Raw genomic sequence first — 21,710 nt, 5'->3', positions numbered from 1 at the left:
GGGAAAGGGTTGGATACCATACTTCCCCCGCGCGCCCGGCGCCCGGCGCCCAGCGCCCCCTGTCAAACGGCCATGTTTTATTCATGATGCGTTGAAACAGAACACTTGTGTAGGTATCGCGGCGCAGATTTAGATCTAATATATTCCTGTTTTCTGGTATTTGTTTCAAAAATGCTTGCTTGCTTGTCTTGCCATCACAAATCTATTATAAAAAATAACTATGCGTCTATCGGACGGATGGCTAGATAGCATCGTTGCCAGACGTTCCCATGTTTAACCCGAAATTTCCTACGCTAATTTCCGCTTTTGGGAGATACAGTATACTCCATTCAAGATAACATTGGACTCTAACAGAAGAAGGGGTCCTAAACATTTTTTGTGAAGTCGTAATAATGATGATGATGATTAATAAAAGAAGTAAGAAGATGAAATCATATTTTTTTTATTTTGTAAGTAGATCAATACGTAATTTAGTTACAAAATAACACAAACGTAATTTGCTACATAATATTAATTCGATATATATATATATATATGTTTAATAACTGTGTTTCGTGGACTTATCCGCTCTCATTCCCTTTTTAAAAATATTCTACTCGTAATTCCTGCTATGAAGTTCAAGCTTTGTTCCATTCTAAACGTCATCAAATTTGGTGCAGTGCTTTATTAGTTGTGAAAAGTTAACTATTTGTATATGATTAAAGGTCATCACATTTAGATCCAAACTGGCGATAAGAAACTATAAATAAAGTACAGAATATTTTTTGAGTTAACAATATTATTAAAGTTCCGTTCCTTGCAGAATATTGTTTTCCTCTGCCTCTTTAGGTATTTTATAGGAAGACGTTTCTGTTTTTAACAAAATAGGATAAGTTTTTTATTGTTTTTAAATTAAGATATGAAAAATAGCAAAGTTAATATCACTAATATTTATTATAAATGCGAAAGTTTGTAAGTCTGTATGTTTGTTTGTTACCTACATCTTCACGTCTTAACCGCTGAACCGATTTAGATGAAATTCGGTATACATATAGTACAAGTCCCGGGAAAGGAATTGTTTTTATCCCGGAAAATTACATAGTTCCCGCGGGATAGCAATAAACTAATTATACGTGAACGGAGTCGCCGGTAACAGCTAGTTAAGAGCGTTTATACTTGCTGAACCGTTAATAAACATTTGTTCGTTTTTAAAGAATATAAAAGTCTATCATGAATAGTTATTGGAGTAGACACATTAGCTTATATATTTAAGAAGAATTCTATCAGACCACATTTTTATTTTTCATTCAGATTTTATGGAATAATCGAGAAAAACTAACAAAAATGCAACGTTGTCAGCTCAGCGCGTATAAACGCTCCTAATGAATAAATAAAAGTAATATTCATGTCTTCGATATTTTAATCAGAATTAAAATTGTACTGTGCACTATAAAAATGCAATTTATGAAATGGCTTCCTAAAGCGTGCACTACAAAGAGCCTATTTACCTTCTGTCCATTCCTATATTGAACAGACTGTAGACGGTGCGACCCGGTGTATACTAAAATAGTAACGTATTTTCGTTAAAATACATTCCCTGTGGCTACTTATAAATTTGTAACTCAATTAAAAGGAAAAGTGTTTAAAAACTACTGATTGCATACGTCTTTTTCGTAGCTACGTCCCGCTTTCGACGAAATAATCCCGGTTTTTTCGGCTTTGCCCGAATTTTTAAAACTGACAACGCTACTAGACAGACCTTTGTTTATAAATATAAGTATCACCAAAGATTACTCTAAAATATATACTTTATTAGAAATATATACTTACATACGGAATCTCTACCTTCTAGTGATATATCTATTCAATTGAATCTCACGTATTTCACTTAGCTATCGCAAGTCAAAAACGCGCAGGTGCGATTCGGCTCATCCATCACATGTGGCATTTACCACCTCTAACAGAAGACGAAAAAATACGACTAAATGGACATTCCTAATCGCCTTGTCCTTTTTAAATTTACAAAAGCAATGTATAAAAAACATTTTGGCACAAAGAATAGCTTTAGCTGGCATGCATTACAAAAACTTTTTTGTTTACTGGAATTGGTTTAGGTGTGTATTCCTATAGCGTCTTGTGACGACTTGATGGCTTGGCTGGTTTGTATGTCAAAAAACCAGCCAAGTGCGAGTCGGACTCGCGCACGAAGGGTTCCGTGCCATTATCTATACCACACTAAAAATAAGCAAAAAAATAAAGTTTGTTGTAAGGGAGCCCCCCTTAAATATTTATTTTATTCTGTTTTTAGTATTTGTTATTATAGTGGTCACAGTAATACATAATCTGTGAAAATTTCAAGATTCTAAATATTACGACTCATGAGATAGAGCCCTGTAACAGACGGACTTACAGACAGACAGACAGCAGAGTCTCAGTAATAGGATTCCGTTGGCACCCTTTGGGTACGGAACCCTAAAAAGAAAAGTGTTGGGTAAACTCATAGATTTTTCGTAATTCAGACATGTGTCATGTGTATGCAGTTTTTTGAATAATGAGTAGTAATGAAATGGTTAGTTGTTTTCAGGTTTAGTTAGTAACAAAAATCAGCCAGCTGTTAAAACATTCGAAAAACTTACAATTAAAAAATTCAAAAAATTCAAAGTCCTGACTGACTGACTGATAAGCACAGCCCAAACCGCTGAAGCTTAAGGCTTGAAATTTGGCACACATTCACATACCTTAAGTGACATAGAGGTACAGTAAGATAGGGATTTTTCGAAATTCCCACGGGATAGGGAATAAATGAGATTTATATTTTCGCTTCAAAGCTGCCTTAACTCCGTAATTATAAATATTAGAGACCTCAAATTTGGCATGAAGGTAGGTAACACTAACAAGTAAAAATTTGTTTTAAGATTTTCTACAATTCCCACGGGATAAAACGAATAAAGAGAATTTTATAAACTAGTTAACTGAATCAGAAAACGCATAATCTAAACTAATAAACCTAAGGACTGTAGATTTGGCATACTTATGTAAATCTGGTGACATTACAATAATCTGGCAGTGACATCCAGGTAATCCGGCCAGGATCGTCTCCGCAGGAAGGAAACGCCTCAAACGAAAAATAGCACACAAGAAACTTTGCGTGATTGTTCAATTTCTTTCAATGACAATTCGTTTATATGATAGACACCACCTGATGCTGCAGCCAGGGTCATCTACTCATGAGAGAACCATAGTAAAAGAGGACAAGTAGGTCCACTCCAACTCTTTAGGAGACTTAACTGCCTACTCCGGCGCGGACGCTTAGTGTTTACGGCAAATAATTTTAGTACTAATTTATAAATTTGCCGGAACGGTGATGGCGACTGTAAACATACTACTCATGTTTACCTGCACATAATACTATAACTATATTGTTTATATGTAGGTAGGTGGTGTAGCTCACAAGCGTTTTGCCCGCCCGTTCCGGTGTGTTATGAATATTGATGCATACAAACGATGGCCTGTTTCTACTAATAATAAGGATGAATACTTCACTTAAAAGAGAAACTACTTGTATCAGAAGTTGACGCAAATAGTTATCGTATGCATCAATATTCATAACACACTGGAACGAGCGGGCAAAACGCTCGTGAGCCAGACCCAGGTATCTATTTTTTTTATGTGTCCTTGCACGAAACTATTACACTACACTTATATAGGTACCGTACCACTAATTTACAACTATACCTAATACAAAAAATACGTAAGTACGAGTACGCGAACGTAAAAGGTGATCATCTCGCGAAGCGAGTGTAAGACGAGCGAGCTGAAATAGAAACATACGGAACCGACGGCAGCGCAGCCTTGACTAAAATAAACTTAATCCTCCTTAAATTATCAGTGTATGAGTGCGGCGGGCGCGTGCTTTCCGGCGCCAACCGACGCGCACACATTTAAGCCGCGCGATGTACTTTTGTTCGCAGTGAGCCTGCTTGTCCTCTCTTACTATGTGGGAACTCCCCAAAGGTTGAGAACACAGATACGTAATTTTACATGTACGTTCAGTTTTTCAAAACAAGCTATTTGGTACTTAAGTACAACCAATCAAATCATTACAGAACCCAATTTATCGATACCTATAAAACAGTACCGTGGCTGACTGATTGACAGACATAGCATAGTTAGCCTATACTGGAGCTAGAAACTTGAGATTTGACATAAGTAAATATACCTCAAGTATCATAGAGGTGCAATAAGGAAGGATTTTCGAAATTGGGATAGGAAGTTATATATACTTACGAGTATATATTATTTGTTTATTTGTTAGGGGTAATACCTGAAACTACTGAGCTGATTTAAAAAAAAAACATTCACTAATAGAATGCTACACTACTTATCCCTGATTGACATTACCTAGCTAAATTTTCTTCGAAAAAATGTATAACTTTTGCGGGATAAATATAAGTGAATTCAACTTTGGGCATGATTTTTAAAATTCTTTCAATAATAGAAAGCAACAATGTCTCAGATTGACCATTAAGAATTTTAAATGAAAATAGGTCAAAACCGTTAACCATATCCCGCAGGAACTGCAATTTTTTCGGGATAAAAGTAGACTAAATATGTCAATGAAAAAAAATGTATAGCTTTCTATTACTGAAAGATTTTTTAATTGGTCTAAATGTAGAGGAGTCTTGTATTTCTATCTCTCGGGAATTTAGCATTTTCCCAAGGAAAAAGTAGGTAGCCAATGTCAGTCAAGAACTGTAGCTTTCTTTTAGTAAAAGTTTTTATTAATCTAAATGAGATATCTATCTCGTCCCGCGGTAACTTTGTGATTTCCTGGGATAAAAGAAGCCTGTTTCAATTCAATCAGGGACAGTGTAGCTTTTTATAGAATTTACTTATCCTTATCTCGCGGAAATTATCTTATAACTATCGCCTAGGTTGATTTTTTTAATTCGAAAATGTGCACCATTTGTCTGAAACAACATTTGTTTGTATCTGTATTTCCATATAATCCTCCGAAAAATCAATCAAAACTCGAAAAAAATATTCGTAAAAAGTACCTAAATCTATGTTACCCCTAATTTAACGCGAGCGAAGCTGCGGGCAAAAGCTAGTCTTTGATAAAACTCAGGCTGCAACCCTTGGTCTTGGTCTGTAAACAAAGTTAAGGGCAAAAAATTACACCAATTTTACCAATATGCAGTCAGGATTTAACAATTATATGAGTCTGCTTAAAAACACTTGCGTTGCGCTGTAAAATAATAACTTGGACAGCGAAATTTCACAATTGGTCAGCAGAGAAGAAATTTCAATGAGGAGTTAATGAGCGAAGTATGCATGTTTGAAATTTAGTAATGTATATTATGAAATGTTTTCTGATCATAATCGCTAAACAAAAAGATACTTTGGCTTGTACTATTACTTATTCTGTGCTTTGGCTAAGTGTAATGTATATGTATATCGAATACGTTGTCTTGTCAGTCGTTGACTATGTGCCTCGTAGTCATTAACATTTATTTAAAACACTCAGCTGGAAGATTCCTCTCAGTCCAGATTGTCATGTTTAAATAATATACTGAGCGGCAAAAAATCTGGGCCTCGTGTGTATGCAGAATGGGTAATTTTGTATGAAGGGTGGGCCAAATTTTGTGCAGCTGAGTATATAAATAACTATTGTATTAACACAATATTTTATACTATCGCGGTCATTACTAATTAACCGACTTCAAAAAAAACAGGAGGTTCTATGTTCCAATATTTGTTTTTATGTATGTTCACCGATTACTCAGACAATTGAGGACCGATTTTCAAAATTATTTTTTTAATCGAAAGGGTATTATTCTGAGCTGGTCCCATTGACACCAAGTCAAGATCTGATGATGGGACCCTAGGGAAATCGAGGGCAAACCTCAAATTTTATAGGCACACCTATGGCGATTTTGTCATTTTCAACATTCAGATAAGCATTTACATTCAGAAAGTATCATTTGGTAAACTGAACCTGATGAAGAAAACCGTGGATGACCAATGGAACTCGTCAAAGCTAAGTAATGCTCGCTCGTCTATAAGCGATCATGATCAATATACCTAGATAAGCGACTAAGAAGGAGTTTTAAGTTAATGATTCTTTCGAACTGATCTGATGCTGAAGCCGGAAGGTAGGCAACGGAACTCTGTTATAAAACAACGTAACTAAGCCGTGTTTAACTTGGGCTTCATGGAATCGTTGTGAGATATACTTTGGCTATGAATCACTAAAAAGTGAGAAAAAAAGAAAATGATTAACAAAAAAGTATAACCCATAGTATGTAAGTGAGGTAGACGAATATATTTCCATTCCTGCTGGCTCCTGCTGAGGCACCGACTTCGATCTAGTAGGTACCTAGAAAAATATTTTCAAAGGTTCGTAGTTGTTTCCACTTTTTTATTATTTTCTTTGGAGTTTTACTTTTTTGTACTTAAAAAAAAATAATTAAATTCGGGTTTTTTCCGGGTAAGTACCTTGATAAAATCAAGGTACTATTGTATTATAAATAACTATTTTGACATAATAATAATTTAAATGAAGTCGTGGTGGCCTAGTGGTTTGACCTGTCGCCTCTCAAGCAGAGGGTCGTGGGTTCAAACCCCGGCTTGCACCACTGAGTTTTTCGAAATTCATGTGCGGAATTACATTTGAAATTTACCACGAGCTTTGCGGTGAAGGAAAACATCGTGAGGAAACCTGCAAAAACCTGCGAAGCAATTCAATGGTGCATGTGAAGTTCCGAATCCGCACTGGGCCCGCGTGGGAACTATCGCCCAAGCCCTCTTGTTCTGAGAGGAGGCCTGTGCCCAGCAGTGGGACGTATATAGGCTGGGATGAATGGATGAATGAATTTATTTATTTATTTTGTTTCTGTAATGTGTATTTTTTGTATTGTCTATGAGTCATGTTACTTGAAATAAATGAATAACTTATTATTTTCTTTATTTCTTTTTCATTCTTAGGATTAGGTTTTTATAATAGTTATAAAAAGTAAAATACAGAAAAGTACATACAAAATAAAAATATTATAAAAACCTAACCTAGTTTGCCGCCGGTAACGGGGTAGGGCCCAAGCTACCGGTGGTCAGGGCCGCAGAGTGAGGAACCTCTACGTATCTGGCCCTTGATCCAGCCAACTAGCGAGAGTCTCTTGAGATGTTGGTCGAGACTCTTCGCTATTAGACCGTTTGCCGAAATGACTATCGGGACAATGACCGTCAAGTCAACATCCCACATAGCAGTCAACTCGTGAGCCAAAGTCAAGGTACTTGCTGAGTTTGTCCTTCTCGGCCTTCACGAGGTTCTCGTCATGTGGGATGGTGATGTCGGCGAGCAATTTAATTCATATTATTATTATTAATGTATAAAAAGTTATACTGAATATATTTAATATGATAATAATAATAAAAATTGCTTGGTAATATTTATGTTACGTGAATACACCTACTGAAACAAACATAGTTCTAATTGTAAGTATGTTATACACGAAAGGATTATTGCTATTTATGTTTGTTGATCAATTCAAAATAATGGTTAGGTACACTCAGAGCGCTTACTAAAATATGCCTAAACGTAGGCATCTTCTTGCAGCTCAAACATGTAATTGGCTGTACAATAAAAAAGAGCAGTTCAGACTGACGTCGTTGCTGATTTATTGAGAAATGTTTGTCGGCTATAGGTAAGTTGCTGAATACAGGTAGCTATTTTGGATGACTAAATTAATTTTTCAGTGCTCACAATTCAGAGAGCATTTTTGAAAAACTTAGTTCAGTAGATACAGCAACAAATTAGTTAAAATCGATTACAGATCCCGCCCCTTACTATGTGAGAATTTAAACCAATGCACGATAGAACATGTCGAGCTATAAATCGACAGCCGTCAAGGGGTATTTTTGAGCCATTTTTAATTTATCTGCCCCAACCATTATTTTTGCAAGAGGGTCAAGATAACAATGCAACTTTAGCCATTTTAATGTGTATTGCGGAGTGCATTTTATTGCTGTTTCACGTTCCGCGTCTTTCTCGCTCAAGGCCAAATAATATCTACTGAAAGTAAGAAAATAGAATAGATATTGAAGTGATTGAAAAATAAATACTTTTAGATGTTCCTTCCTACTGAGGCTACTGAACACAGGTACCTACAACGCTATTAATTGACATTCTGTAAAATTATTCACAGCTTCGTACTTTACTTTGATTACAGATATCAATCAATGAACCATGCTGCTGTTAGGTAACTTGTTCCTCCGCACCAAACAGTATTTTTTATTGGTAAGGAACTGCAAACGATCTTTAACTAATATTTAATGTCGCAATAACATATAGTTGATGCTATGATATAATTATATCCTTAGGTTAGCGATATATACCTGCATGAAAGATGTTTGTAACTATTGTATTGTACCTAAATATATAGGTAAGTACTCTTATGTATTGTAGTATGAAATTCATTTATGATAGGTACTAGTATTATCATACGACTATATGTATATTATCACTGTACATAAAGTATATTAAAAAGCAGCTTATGAAAAAATCCTACTCGTATGTTATGGCACCGGTGGCGTGGGATGAACATTTCTTCAGTCAACCCGGTGGAAATCGAGTTGTTACGAACAGCGCCACACCACTGTGCGGTAAATAAAACTATGTCACGGCTTTTCCCTCCTTACTGAGACCTTAATACATTAAAGAGGCAAACTTTATATTTTATAATTGTGTTTCACAATTGAAAATTAACAATTCAAAGCTGTTATACAGCGTCTCTAATTAGTATAAGTAGGTTTGTTTTATCCCGGGAAAATGAAAAAAGTCCCGCTGTATGCACACGAAATTGTAGGCAACTGCCACTAGACAATATAAAATTGCAATCGGAAAAGAAATCGAATACATACATATAGAATATATGAAATCCTTGGTACGTTGATACGATCACGACCGACTGTGAACCGAAGCGCTCGCAAATTGGCGCTAAGCCTGCTGGGGTCACGGACAATAGCCGGTCACACATATTGACACCCGGACAATAGCCAGGGGTCACTTTTATTTGTTGCAGAAACTTAATTTATAATCTTTTCACACACGCCATTAAGAAGATTACTAAAACCTACCCTTTTTCCCTGATAACAATTGAACATTGTTACATTTTTGGCGAAAATAAAATAAAATGTATCCGTAAATGTGGCCGCCATTGTGCAGTGACCGTTGCTTTCGATTTTGACATATTTTAAAATGTCGAACTTCTTATGTTCGAACGTAGATTTATGTTGGAAGCGGAGATTTGAGTAGAGACGGATTATTTTGTATTGGAATGTGAAAAGACGGGGAAAATGTTTAGGTTACGGGTCAATAGATCCTTTTTTGCCGAAATATAAATTGCACAAACGGTCCAAAGGTCGCACGCTTCACGTGAGTAGAGGTTAACGGTTACTGGAGACTGGAATATTCCAAGTATATATTTTTTTACAATAATACAAATTCATTAGGTTCTAGTTTCCCCAATAATTTTAATTCAGGCATTCTTAATGTTGTATAGAACGACAGGGCATACATAACACATGTCAGATGAATTCAGATTAGGCTCTATCCTCCATACATTGTAAGTACCTACGTGTCTACTTTATCTTTTAAGATTTTCATTTATTTAGAAGCATTGACCATGCATGTCCGAAAACCTGTATTCCCGCTTTCTTCAGTCACTGCCATAAAATAATAATATAATTCCTGAAATGTCATACCACAACTTACCTAGGTATGTACATAGATTACTAACATGTACAAAATGATGAAGTTAACCATAGTAAACACCGATATGCAAGTGTAAGTTAGACATAGTAACATAACAAGGCCAAGGCAAGGTCAGCGACGCTCGCGCGGCTTAACGACAATGTCACGGATGTAAGTTTGCTGAAAATGTAATAAATTGCTGACCCCCGACCATTTTGACCCCACTGCATCGCACAAAGGGCCACGGCATCTTAGGGCAGCTGACCCGTAATAATAACTCCAATTACAAAGCTTATTGAGATCACATAAATTATAAATTGTGAAAAGGCCTTACAAAGGTTAAATAAATTTTGTACAGACAACTGTTCAATTAACCCCAGGGTGAACCATTAAAGTTTTTTTGGATAAGTAAGTATTTAGTCATTGCTGACTATGGATATAGTTCTTTACTCACATTTATTGGCGTTAATAGTTTTTGAAAATATCTAGGTAGGTACGTAAATTCTTTTTTTTATCGCCATCATCATCTGCCCCGCCTATATACGTCCACTACTGGGCACAGGGCTCATTTCAGAATGAGATAGATCTAGGTAGAGATAGAGATTAATTGCTCTACTTCACCTCAAAGCTCGTAAGTAAATTTCTAATGTAATTTCGCACATGAATTTCAAAAACTCAAGAGTTGCGAGCCCGGCTTTAAACCTACGATCTAAATACTTGACAGGCCATTTGTTGAAACACTAGGCCACCACGGCATTTAATTTTTTTGTTTTTTCTCAGTACAATATAATGAATAAATACGTATGTTCTGCTTACAACATTAATTCAATACCAACCTACGTGAAACATACACGGCATTATGATTAGAGTAGTATGCCAGATACTGAATACAATAATTTATGACATAAATATACACCTGTCTATTTTACGTACGATGGAGTACTTTACTTATGTAGGAAACCATTCCTACTCTTTTTGCTTATAAATAATATATAATACCTCTATAAACACGTATTTATTCACGTGCTCCCCTAAAAATCCCGACTAACTATAAAAAACGAAGAACACGTGTTAACACTACCTAATCAGTCGGGTCGCACGCCACTCATCAATAAAAAAACTATTAAAAACGTGAAAGAGATGAATATCACAATAACATAAAAAGCGGCGCGTAAAAAGTGGCGGTGCGAGAACCGCCTGCGACGTGCCTGGTTCCGTTTGCTCGCATAGTCTTAATTGCCTTCATATTAAATATATTTATTTAATGTCAATGTAACTCTTACTCGTACACCCTAAGAATCTGGAAATTCTACTAATATTGTAAATTTGCAACTTAGATTGTGTCGGTGTGGGTGCGATTTTATTTTGGTATTGAAATTGATGCTGTACAAATACCACAAAAACAATATATAAGAACTGACTCATTAGGTACTATGTATTAGGGTCCTGATTTTACAATATTCTTATACTACTTTCGGAGCTCATAATATCAGCTCCTTGAATATTTCCCAGTACCTCTATACACCTTTAAAAATTTCCCATTAGGGACTTGACTGTGTACCTATAGAGCCCCTTCCTCGTTTTTTAGTTTAACTACTCTATACATATATAAAAGCTATATAGCTACATGTATAAAAGTTCTCAAAGAAATCCAACTATTTGGAAAATTTCACAAACTTCAAGGTCAAATTTTATCGTGTTTCGTTACCCAAAGGGTAAACGCTTTTTGTTCTTAAGGACATATTTCCGAGATGGTCCCATTGTCAGTAGGATCTGATGATGGGATCGTAGAGAAATCGAGGGCAACCCTCAAATTTTATAAGCCCAGTTAAAGCAATTATGGTATATTTAACATCAAGTCAAGTATTTACATTCATAAAGTATCATTTGGTGAACTGGACCTGATACGAGAAAAGATAAGACCACAGATGACAAAGAGCTACATACTTGGAGATTTCAATTGTGATTAGACGTTATTGATAAAATATATACGTATATACGTTCCTTGTATAGTCAACCAATCTGTATAACTTGTTGTCATTCGAATATATTTGTAGTAGCTAGTAACAAACAAACATTACCTATAAATGAAATATGTAAAATCTTGTGAAACGCTTGCATAAAATACAATAACTTTAACGAGCTTCCGAACAAACCAAAGCAAGTAGCGATTACCGCAAAACGTTATCTTATCACTGCAGTGAACTAAAAAAGACACTGGACACGGTGCCTACCGTCGCGTCGTCCCTTCAAAAAAATATGCAATCGGCCGTAGTCGGAAATTGGATGGATATTTCAAGCCAACGCACTGATTATCAGTTAAGTTCACATGTTATGTTATGTGTTGTATTCAATAGTTAAAGTTTGAAATACCTGTGAAATAAAACAATAAAAGGTTAATGAGAGCATCACGTTCTTCATCACTGTAACAATTTAACGCAAAGTGCTTGAATATGGCAAAAAAAGATTTACTGCGCTTTGGTGCAAGCTCAGAAATATAACGAATTGTAAATATGTTCCACCCGAAATTAGTTATTTGGGCCTACATATAATGTATAAAGTTATGACTTGAATTAGACAACAATCACTTATTGCTTGTTTATTTGTACAATATTCTATTTGGGTTTAATTAATTTACAACAAAAATAGATTTGGTTGTAAATATTTTTCACCACAATTACATTTTGACAAAATTCACTTTGGGTGGTATTTATTTTGGTATAAATTCAAAATGGTCACTTCAAGTGGACGATTTTCCATTTGCACCGAATGACAATGGTGGTAAATCAAAAATTGACCCAGTAACCTACTATTTTAGGTGTACCTACCTACTCTAATTCGTAGAGGTTTTTTTTTCAATCCGCCCTGGGCCCGCGTGGGAACTATGGCCCAAGCCCTCTTGTTCTGAGAGGAAGCCTGTGCCCAGCAGTGGGACGTATATAGGCTGGGATGATGATGGATGATGACCTACTAAGATAGTTATTTAGAATTTTCCTCTTGGCTACCTTAAAGCGATTGCTTTCTCTGTATAAACAGAAGAAAGAGTTGAGATTGGGAGACTGTATGGTACACTTAAAATCGTAGACTAGACTAAAAAAAACTTTGTTTATTGTAAGATGATACCTAGGTGGTTGCGATTTCCGCGATGACAGCGTCGGTTGTCCTGGGTACATCCAAGTGGTTTTTTTCTCATTTTCGGAAGAGGAAGCTCGGCAGCTGCGCGGCGTGCCGCCGGCGTGCGCATGCGCCGCGCCTCGCTTGTGCGCTCCTACCGACCCGCTTTTTTCACTTTTTGGTACCGTTTCTAATTACTTACTCTACATTTAAATTTGTACAAAAAAAATGTTATTCTTAAATGAATGTTGTATTGTCGCTCAGTAAATACATATAAATCTTGTTGTTAGAAATTTACTTTTCCATTCTACTATTAATATTTTTGTATAATACTTGCTGTTTAGAAGATGGTTCAACGTATGTAACAAATCAACAATCCCAGTTGAAAAATTTATTTGGATTTCATAAGAGAACAGAAGTAGCATGAAACACTCACCTGTTCACTTCGATTTGAAAATAAAGCATTGATTTCATGCTTTACGTAGGTACTAATACGTACTCTCAATCTACATATACGAGAAGAGATATTAAGTTGATTAGACAATTCGTCGAAGTAGATACTTATTTAATTAAAAATAAGCTTTATTATTTCTTGCAATAATCACACGTACTACATAGGTAAACTTGGTTTATTTGTATGTACGACCAGATGACCTAGTTTGACGACCACATGGCCTAGTGGTTAGAGAACCTGACTCGAAGCTTGAGGTCCCGGGTTCGATTCCCGTGTCGGGGCAGATATTTGTTTGAAAAATACGAATGTTTGTTCTCGGGTCTTGGGTGTTTAATATGTATTTAAGTATGTATCTATATCTATATAATTATATTTATCCGTTGCTTAGTACCCATAAAACAAGCTTTGCTAAGCTTACTTTGGGACTAGGTCAATTGGTGTGAATTGTCCCGAGATATTATTTTTTTTGTATGTAGAAGTAATCCCTAGATCTAATGTAGCTTTTGTTAGGGTAACGACTAACGAGCTGTGTGAGTAGCAGTGGGCACTGGGCATCGGGTACTCGCAGCGAGCACACTGTGAGCGTCGGTGGGGAGGGGACACAGCGCGCGCGGCAGCGGACAGCGGGCAGCGGCAGAACCACATCCGGCTCCTGATTTATGGCCGGCCTTGAATGCGCTCTTTACCTTTCGTACACAAAAACTTCTAAAAATTCACTTTCATAGCCAATAGCTAGCTCCCCACAGTGTAAGATGGTCAAAGACAACTAACTGTTGGCAATTTTAGCGGTACTTACCTATTTTTTTACCAGTCAAATAGCAGATACAAGTATAATAATTTTACTTAATACATAGTACCTATTGAGATTATCGCAAGGAATCCGAAAAAATCTATGTAAACTTAATATTCGTTTGTAGGTAGGTATGCTAGGCATCCTACACTATGTCATAAATAATTAGGTAACCTAATATATGTACAATTCTCTAGCTACATCAGACCATATCGATGGACCTGTAGCGAGGTATATATCCTATAGCTTAAGCAAACCAGTAACATTTAGTGTAATAAATAATGTTTCAAGTCGCAAAATTTGCCTAACGCTACAATCACGCATCCAACAAAAGCCCAGTGGAGTTCGCAAAACATAGCGAATTCACTAAAAGAAGCGTCCCGCGAAACAATCGGTCTCACTTCGTTTCAGGGTTTAGTAATAAATTATTTTATTTTAGTGGAACATGCTTTTAGGGCCACTCTCACTTTTTGCCACTGGTTTTTTGCTTCCGGGTGGTGCGATTTCGAGCGAAAACCGCCACGTGTGCTTTGTTAAACGTTATTTAACGTTAAAAACGCTATTCTTTTTTTATTTACATTAGATGAGTAGAAAGACCTGACCCGTAAAACCCGCATATGTTAGGTAGTTTATTTAAATTAATTAAAATTAGTCGTAATACCTATTGAACATGACTTACTCGGAAAATGACTTACCTAGAACATGACCTAAGTCAGCCAAAGGATTTATCATACCATACTCTATGCAGGAGACATGATGATATCAAGATAGGTATCTGTTTATCTACGTATCAGGATTCCGGAATTGGTTAAGAATGTTACCTATTTTTTTTTATTCGACTTTTTGATATTCTAAATAATTCCAATATACACTTACCGACGCTTATATGTATATTCATTTAAAAACCAAACATTTTGTACAAGTTCAATTGCGAAGTTGAAATGTTTGTACAACTGAATTTTCATTGTATTAATATCTCGGTTATATTTTTTGCTTGTGCATACGTTTTTACGTCACTTATTTACTTATGACATTTTTTTATCGTCTAAAGTGCGTATCTACCTACATGTGACAAAATATATAAAGTTGATTCAGCTGATGCAACTGTATAGAGCTGAACAGAAAAGTAAACATACGCTATAATTTTAGAATTTACAAGTTATTGTTTAAATACAGCGGAGGTAGTTTAATTGTAGTTCTTTAAATAATTTATATAGCCGCGCCCAGCGACATATTTACTGTTCTGAGCCTGACGTAGGTTTTAGGGTAAGCTTCACATTTCGGGCGACAGTCAGAAGTTCAAAGTTGGTGGCATATTCCACTGCCTTTTTTTCGACAGATATTGCCGTAGACTGAAACATTGGTATAAATTTAAGTTACAAGTTTAATAGTTATTAAAATGACGAAATTAAATAAGAAATTATTTAATTTCATCATTTATAACCAGCTATTTAAAATTTATATCTAGAAGTTATTCTATTAACATCATCTAAAGGTTAACGTATTATTATGGAGTTTGCCTGCTCCTGTTATATCATGACGCCTTAATAACCATTGGGTACTTAATTTTAAGTTATTTGCGTTTTAATTCATTTTAAAACTATGATTCTATTTGTTTCTATGAAAACCCTGTAAGAAATTTAGTGATCACTTACACAGACACTAGCGAGCAAGCAAATATTTAGCGACATACTAATGCTAAATGGAAGACACTTCTGTCGCCTCTATTGCTAATGACACGACATTAAAGATGGCAACTACTGTGACAAAGACCAGCACTCGGATGTTTGTATCTAAAGAGGTCACTTTTCATACAGCTTTATACGGAAAAACTGAACAGTTATGATTGCTCGTTAATAGTATTGTTTAATTCCAATATGTTAAAGAACAATCAGCACTGTTCACTGGAAATGATAATTTAACACAAGGCAGAGCTATTCATATAGGTTGCGGCGGACGAAGGGGGAGAAACACATTATGGAGGTGGAGTGGAGGTCGAGGGAGCATGAAGTCGGGAGGCTGCCCTTAGGGAGCGTCCTGCCTTGGGATAGATTTGAAGGTACAATCATTTTTTATGCGAGGGGGCAAACGGCGAAGTACCTACAAGCGAACGAAAATCGAGGAGTAAATCGCAGATTAGGACTTAATTTACGTAAACCACGACCTAAATGAAAAAAAATATGCGCGCATACATATTAAAGAGTGATTCATATTGAATATACGTTGATTTGATTTACGCATCCCTCTAACTAAATATTATAGTATATATTTCTCCAAAGTCTCGTGGCTGATGATCATAAAATTAAATAGGTACCTACGTCTTCGAACCTAATCGAAAATGTTCTTCGTACCTATTCATTTTAAATTGACTGCTGTTGTTTAATAATAATTAATTCCTAAGTACACAGTATAGTAATTTGTTCCAGCGGTATGCAAGCCCAGCACTGCCCCTTGACAATAACGAGCGTGTCCCGCAGCTCGCATCGCAACTGCCATAAAAGCCGAACGCATTACTTTTTACTCGATGGTTTCCATGACTCCGTGAGGGCACTTTTAGTGAGCGATGAAGGAGAGAACATTTATTAAGGTCCAAATGTTCATTGAGGCAGAAAGCAAGTTTAACTTACTCTTTGATAAGTACTTTTCTGAGAATAAAATCAGAGCTTGAGATTTTTAAACAATGTAATGTAAATCTAGGTTTCCTAAACAAAGTACAGTCCGCGTCAAGCATACTTGGGTCCTACTTACCAGAAAAATCTTATCTACGACGTTTCAAGGGTATACTAGTATATAAACTTTTACATCATCATTAAAAAATATTTTTAGACAGTTACGTGCAATATCTATGCCTTCTACTTTAAAAACTATTGTAGGTAGGTATCAGAGTGTTAGATACCTACTGTGTCAGTACAGTTAGTGCAGCTTAGAATGTCAAAACCTTCACCTAAAGATAAACTTGAATTGACAATCAAACATCATCAACCGATCGCTGATCTCAATTCCATTTGATGCGTTTTGGTTATCAAACTGATCTTTGGCAATAAGTACCTACCTGTAGGTATATTTTGATCACCTGTCACTAATAGGGTATTGCTATATTCCGTTTAATTTAAGGTTTGAAATAACGGTCAAATTGTAACATGTACATTTATTAGCGGTATTTATTATGTTTTTACTCTAGAAGTTAATACCTACAATTTTAAAAAGTTTCGTTGTTTCATTTAAAAAGGTGTGCATTTTTTTTTAATTTACACGGGAATATACTAAAATTCCATCATTTTAATGAAACTGCCAGGCCTAACGGATCATGCAGGCAATGCCATGGGTAGGCACCTAAAGACTACTAAAAATAAAATAATGGTTAAAGGAAATGGCAATATTACAAAGAAAACCGGCCAACAGCGTGTCGGACACGCCCAAAATAGGGTTCCGTAGCCATTAAGAACAAAATAAGTAATATTTTTTTAAGGATTTCGTATTTTATACGGAATCTTCCAAGTTTAGGTATATTTTATACCTTAGGCTGCTATTTACCCATAAACTACTATAATTCTCAAGCAAACTTAGCCATATTACTTTTCCTTGAAAGTTTGATATACTTACTATCCTGATTTTTTTTTTAATTTTCCACTCGCCGGTTTAGATTTTAGAGGGGGGGGGACGCTCGATTTTAATGAAAATTTACGCTTTAAAGTTGAATATTTCGCAAACAAATCACAGAATCGGAAAATCGTCTTAGCAAACCCCTAATGGTTTTAAAATACCAATCCAATGATACCCCACACTATAGGGTTGGATGGGAAAAACAAAATCACCCCACTTTACGTCTATGGGAGGTACACTAAAAAAAATTTTTTTAGATTTTTAATTGTACTATTTTGTCGGTTGTATTTATATTTAAAGGGAATAAAATAATTCGTTTATTAATTAATGATTCTCAAATAATTATTAATATTAATATTGTTGCAATTAAAGAAATATATGAACCTAAAGAAGAGATAATATTTCATGAAGTATAAGTATCAGGATAATCTGAGTATCGTCGAGGTATACCAGCTAATCCTAAAAAATGTTGGGGAAAAAATGTTAAATTTACCCCAATAAATATTGTAAAAAATTGAATTTTAAGTAAATAAGGGTTTAAAGCTAATCCAGTGAATAATGGGTATCAGTGTACAAAACCTCCTATAATTGCAAATACAGCTCCTATAGAAAGAACATAATGGAAATGGGCATTTGGGCAAATGGGCATTTTATTTTACATATATATCCGTGCAAAATTACAGCTTTCTAGCATGAGCAAAGCCGCGGACGGACAGACAGACAGACAGACATGGCGAAACTATAAGGGTTCCGTTTTTGCCTTTTTGGCTCCGGAACCCTAAAAATGTTGTACCTATTCCTAGTAACAATGTTTAGGTCTATAGGTATGTACTTTCCTTTACGTAGCCGTAAGGGCCTTATCACACTTGCGATTCGCGGGCGACTTGAATGCGAGACGAGCGCGCAGCGAGTACGCTGCGAGCGCGTAACGAATTCGCCGCGAGTGCGAAACTAATTCGCTGCGTCTGGGGAAAATTTGTATGTCGTCCCAGCTCTGTGCCCTTAGTGTAAGTTTTCGGTTACAAAATACGTTTCGATCGCGTTCGCGTTAAAATCTAAATTTGTATGGAAACACGAACATCGCAAACGTTGCGCTAGAGGCGCTGTTCGTGTTTCCATATAAATTGAGATTTTAACGCGAACGCAATCGAGACTTATTTTGTAACCGAAAACTTACACTAAGGGTAGGTACTGGACGCAGCGAATTCGCTGCGCGCTCGCGCCGAAATCGTTACGCACTGGCGGCGAATCTGTTACGCGCTTCTGGCGGCGAAATCGTTACGCGCTCGCACGCAGTGAACTAGCCGCGTGCTCGATGATAAGGCCCTAAGCATACCAAGTAAAAATCAAATTTAATCTGTCATTAAGTAGGTCCCTAATTGTAATATTTAAAGTAAATCGTGGCAATTAATTGGACCTGTTCATTAAATACCTATAATATTTCAATTGAGTAAAACAAGACAATGTAATGTCGTTTAATTAAATAGGTAAACCGTTACCTCACAAATACCTTTACAGTTAATCACTGAAGATTAAAAGAACATTAAATAGTAGACAGTTCAAAATTTTTATGTAACTAAGTATTAAAAAATTACGGAGCAACGGCCAAGGCGCCGCATTAATTGAAACAGACATTTGTGCGGATGGAACGCGAATGCCTTACCGTTAAGTATTCTTCGAATGCTATTTTATTGCGGAACGTGTTGTTTATTGGTATTGGTACGTTAGAAAAACCCAGATAATGTCATGCTTCTTAAAACAATTTAACATTAATATTCCTATTCATTTTTTTAAACTCGTTAAATAAAAAAAGGTATTTTTTATTCATGAATTCTGACAAAGAAACTTTAATCTTTGCATATAACTTACTTGAATAGATTTATACGAGTATGTATTGATAATAAATACCGCGGGAGGGGCAATAAAAAGCTAAAGCACGTTCCTTTTTTGTAGCGAGTTAGTGATTGGCTGCGGCTGCCGGGGCGACGTAAAAAGCTCGGCGCGCGCCCCCTCGCGCTTTCGTAACGCCCTTCCATAATGTTACACCTAAAAGCTTTTTTACGTACGGTAAAACTCATGTTATGTGCACGCTCGTTCATGATACGGTTTCTGTATGTATCAGCATATTAGGTATTTATAATATTTTTAAATAATTCTTGGAAAGGGTACAAACGAAAGTGATTTGGATCCATTTTGAATAGCTAAGAGGCTATCTGGGTATACAGCACCCTAATTAGAGAGTTAATTAGTCTTACGAACTATTTTTAATAACAAAAAGATAAAGTGGGTAGAGTAGAGACAATGTCTGTATTCGTTTTTGCCACTTTTTAGTTATATGACAAGGAACTGCCTCTTGTGAATCATTTCGATATTTTAAAACACGTTATAAGTAAGGATTCCTATCGTTGAAAGGCGTTGCAAAGTCGTAATATTGGATAGTTTGATTTGACCCCTTCATATACATACGATCCAGTTATTTAAAATCTTTAAAAAAAGTAGGACAGACATTTTCAACCGCTGTTTTTTCAGGTGTGCCGCGATTGCCGCGAAGTGTAGGTACGCTGTATTGAAATAATGAATAACTATTTTAATTTAATGAGAAAATAGAACGAAAATAATGAGGGCTATCGTTTTTTGTCTCACTAGATGGCGCACTGTTGCGTGAGGTTTTTAAGTATGGTTTTGAAAGTCTGTTATTACGGGCGTGAAAACAAAGTTTAGATTAAAATCATATTTAATACACCTTAAAACTGTACCATATAAATATCGAGCATGCCACAGTGTTGCATAGTCCCCGTTTTGTTCGGAAAAAAGGGAGGACAAAGGTTTCCGAAAGACAAAACGTCTCAAAACACAGACATTCATTGCCCCGTAACGCATATTTGCCATAATTAATTTCAGATATTGCAAAATATTCACAAAATTATTCTAATTCTAAATAAAACCGCGTAGCTCACCCATAAACTATGAGATTTGACATTTCGGAGACCTCACGCTACACTAGCGCCTCTAGTGGCTAATTCATACGCGATAGCCCTCATTGACGCATGGCGTGTGCGATTAGTAAGCCTACGCTGTCCGTTATGTTATACATAATTATGGATATACTGTACGGAACCCTCTACGCGCCAGTCCGACTCGCACTTGGCTATTTTTTTACTGGTATGCCGTGAAATTTTGGTGAACGACATAAATGTGCCGTTAAAACCAAAAGGCTGAAAACAAAATGTAATAGGTACGATTATTAAGGTAAATCAAATTCATTCAAAACTTGACCACACAATATTTAGACAGCAAATCAAATCAGATACCTACCTATTAGGTACAGTAAGTACGGTAAGGTACGTTTACACTATAAAAATACCAAAGCTATTCTTGAAATTGAAAGTTAACATGATACAGATCGTTTTCTTTGTAATATTTATACGTGCCTCATTAAATGCTAATCTCATCCACTCAAAATTTTACTGATACAGAACCATTAAAGGAATAAGTTCGCCTTTAGCTTTGTAAGGACATGTATCTTAATATTTCTCAATTGTTGTGTTGGTGTCTTGGTTTTGTACAATAACTACCTATCTTACATGCATAGGTAACCACAAGCTTAAATTAATACTTTTGCTTTTACGCACATTCAAGGGTCGACCCGTAAACAGACCTCTGTGATATTTGCCTTACGACGTGTTCCGATTTACATACTAACACCCATTTATTTTACTCCACTCTATCTCTAATGAGTTCGGAACACTCAAAATAAATATTGCAATTAGAAACAATTTTTTATGTGTATTTGTGATTATATAATGATTTTCTACATCTCTATCGTGTTTTAACTAAATGACAGTTATAGATAATATCATTAAAGTAACCATCTTTCAGCCACTAAGGGTAATAATAATAATTACTATCTTTCAGTTAACCGGCAGATCAAAAGTTGAAAGTCCAGTTATATATTATGTATGGTTACTTAGGTACTTACTTACTAAATCCTCTTATGGTAAGAAAATAGAACAATACTC

The sequence above is a fragment of the Choristoneura fumiferana genome, chromosome Z (genome assembly GCF_025370935.1).
Source record: "Choristoneura fumiferana chromosome Z, NRCan_CFum_1, whole genome shotgun sequence".
Lineage (NCBI taxonomy): Eukaryota > Metazoa > Arthropoda > Insecta > Lepidoptera > Tortricidae > Choristoneura > Choristoneura fumiferana.
Note: the sequence above shows the minus strand (reverse complement) of the source record.